Source organism: Felis catus, chromosome C2, assembly GCF_018350175.1.
Source record: "Felis catus isolate Fca126 chromosome C2, F.catus_Fca126_mat1.0, whole genome shotgun sequence".
NCBI classification, from domain to species: Eukaryota; Metazoa; Chordata; class Mammalia; order Carnivora; family Felidae; genus Felis; species Felis catus.
The window spans coordinates 128,157,476-128,160,916 of record NC_058376.1 but is presented as its reverse complement, the minus strand read 5'-3'; the positions used below and the strand labels follow the sequence as shown (position 1 = coordinate 128,160,916).

Genomic DNA, 3,441 nt, shown 5'->3' with positions numbered 1-3,441 from the left:
TATGAAATAATAAATTCCCTTGCTGCTTAAACTTCTGTTAGTTGAGTTTCATTTTACTTGCAACTGAAAGCATTCCAAATGATACAATGATATTGCAGGTTTCCTTGTTGGATACAGGATATTACCTGGATACAGATTTGCTTGTTGGGCTTCTCTATTTGACAGCATAATACAAATTGGAGCCCAACGTTTTTTGGCTTGTAGTTTTCATTAGAATTATTGTTGAAAAGCCCAGCTTCACCTGGGCATTTTGACAAAAACAGAAGTGATACTCATCAGTTCACATATCATAGAGCATTTGAGTAATATTTCCAGTATTTCTGGTTGCTTCTTCCCATGAAGGCTAGAAGCAAACCATAGGGACAGGGCAGGGAGGGGGCAGGAAGGGGTTTGCAGGGTGCACCTCACTCAGAGCATATCCAGTACAGAGACTTCTGCTCATCCAGTGGGCACAGTCTGGAGTTGGTCAGAGAGGGATGCCTTGCCTGGAGAACACTTTCTCATGGCAAACATTTGGGCGCCTGGGCTGAGATGATCTTGTCTAAGGCCTTTCAACTCAGGCTAGCACTGTGTGATGTAATGGTGTGGAGATCACCATGCCCACAGCGGGGGCCCTTTCTCTCAGTGTAATAATCACTGAAGTACTGAGCACCTGAGTAATGAAAGTTGTTTTTAACTTTTTTTAAATGTTTATTTATATTTGAGAGAGACAGAATATGAGTGGGGGAGGGGCAGAGGGAGATGGAGACAGCATCCAAAGGAGACACCCGTCTCTGAGCTGTCAGCACAGATCTTGACACAGGGCTCGAACTCACAAGTCATGAGGTCATGACCTGAGCTGAATTTGGACATTCAACGGACTGAACCACCCAGGTGCCTCAATAAAGGTCTTTTAATAAAGATTTTTATAAAAGGATAAAAGGTTTTTTTTAATAAAAGGTTAAAAGTGATTTTTAAAAAGGTTTAAAGAGGTCTTTAAAAATCACTGAAATTAAAAAAAAAAAAAGAAGAGTGTAATTATTACTGAAAACACCTGCCCATGGTTTCTCATTGAAGACTAATGTTTTCAAGGGCTAAAGGAATAACAATTTGGAAATACATTGGCTTCTCCCATCGTTATGCCCTATACACTCACTTTTTTTTTTTTTGAAAGAGAACTTGTAATTACTTTAATGTACAGAAAACTCAACAGCATCCACTTACCCTAGTTTGGAAGCCAGTTCTTTGGCCTTTATCTTTTCCAACTTGGCAATGCAAGCCACCAACTTTGGACTCAGGGCATTGCCTCCCCAGTGACAATGGATCTTATCATATCTGTCGTTGTCATGGGTCCTGATGGCTTCTACCAGCTTAGCTCCTTTGTCTTCCAAGTTAACTTGTGTGAAGGTGAGAGTGGTGCAGGTATTCCTGTAGACCAGATGCCCCAGCCTGGCCTTCCTCTTGATGATGCAGGAGGGAACCCCATCTTACGACATAGGGCAGCCAGGAAGACAACCCCAGCTCAGTGGGATCCGCAGCACATGCAATCACTACCAGCTGAGCCTTCTTGTTTTCCACTAAGGTGGTGACAGTATTAACCCCAGCTTGAAGGACAGGTGGCCTCTTAATGGGGACATCCCCTTTGCTGGCAGCTTTCTTCTCAGCCTGGGCCAATGATCTCTGCTTCTTCTCTTGCTTTGTCTTGCTGTCTGTGGGCCAGCTTCAGCAGTTGAGTAGCTGTTTCGTGATCCAAGGCCTGGGTGGACTGGCTAATCGTGGGAGGCACTTTTACACATTTATAGAGAACAGCCTTTCGCCGCTACAGCCCAACGTAATGGGGCCATTTGACCTAGTGGGTGAGGTCCCTTTTGGGCTGGATATCCTGTCCGATGCCAAAATTCTTGGGCTTTTTCTCAAATGGGATTGACAGCTTCTTGGCCTCCTGCTTCTTCACCACAGCAGGGGCCAGGGCCACCTTCTTCCCCTTAGCTTTTTTTCTTTTTGGCATCTTTGGTGGCTGGAGGAGAGAGCTATACTCACTTCTTTTAAAGAAGTATATGATGTATATGAATAGTTTTTGCTTGTCCCTCTAGCTTTTTAAAATGAAAACGATTTTAAAATGAAAACGGTTTGGAGGCACCTGCATGGCTCAGTTGGTTAAGCGTCTGACTCTTGATTTTGGCTCAGGTTACGGTCTTGCTGTTCCTGGGATCAAGCCCACATTGGGCTCTACGCTGACAGTATGGAGCCTGCTCCGGATTCTCTATCTCCCTTTCTCTCTGTCCCTCCTGCATGCATTCATTCTCTCTCTCTCTCTCTCTCTCTCTCAAAATAAATGAGTAAAAACAGATAAAAAATAAAATTTCTAAAAAATTTTTAAAAATATGGGTGCCTGGGTGGTTCAGTTGGTTAAGCGTCCGACTTTGGCTTAGGTCATGATCTCGCGGTTCCTGGGTTTGAGGCCTGCATCCGGCTCTGTGCTGACAGCTCAGAGTCTGGAGCCTGCTTCAGATTCTTTGTCTCCCTCTCTCTCTGCCTCTCCCCTGCTCACGCTCTATGTCTATCTCTTAAAAAATGAATAGAAGTTAAAAAAAATTTTTTTAAATAAAATGAAAACAGTTTTACTCCTTCCCTCCCACACACACTTTCTCACGAGGAGATACATACTTACATGAATACTCTCAGACATCGTGTGGATCCACATATTTTGGGCATGTATATAAAGCCATTTATAGGGATTTAATCCATGAATCATAAACAGAAGATTCTCATTAGGAATGAGCAGTGGCCTCTTTAAGCTTGCATAGTGCTTATAGTATTTGAAGATGGAAAACTCTCAACGTTTTATAGGAGGCTTATAGATTCACAGTGGACTCTGCATTTTAATATTAAAAACTTAGAAATGGTAGTAAGTCCAAGAGGCAGTAATAATCTGATACGATAGCAGTGCTGTATTCAGGGCTTGGCATAGAGTAAGTTGTCAAAAACATTTGCTGAGAAAAAAATGACACTTTCTCTCCCATTTTTAATGACTGAAAAAGAGAAATAGAGGTTTTCAGGGTAAAAAGTGACAAAGCAGAGCTTTCAGGAAAATCAGTGACTTCAGGATAAAATAGCAGGTATTCCCAGATCGTTAAGCACTGAAGCAATTTTTTTTTTAATTTTTTTTCAACGTTTATTTATTTTTGGGACAGAGAGAGACAGAGCATGAACGGGGGAAGGGCAGAGAGAGAGGGAGACACAGAATCGGAAACAGGCTCCAGGCTCTGAGCCATCAGCCCAGAGCCCGACGCGGGGCTCGAACTCACAGACCGCGAGATCGTGACCTGGCTGAAGTCTGACGCTTAACTGACTGCGCCACCCAGGCGCCCCCTGAAGCAATTTTTAAGTTACTCTGTAAACTTCAACAGGGCTGTGTACAGCCTCATGCAGATTTGTTATCTTTCAGTGAATGAAATTTCT

The 3,441-nt window shown here is 43.0% G+C and overlaps 1 pseudogene; it reads right to left on the bottom strand.

Annotated features, from left to right (window-relative positions):
- Positions 1-991: 991 nt before the first annotated feature.
- Positions 992-1,994, bottom strand: LOC101084648 (annotated as a pseudogene).
- Between the last annotated feature and the right edge of the window lie 1,447 nt (positions 1,995-3,441).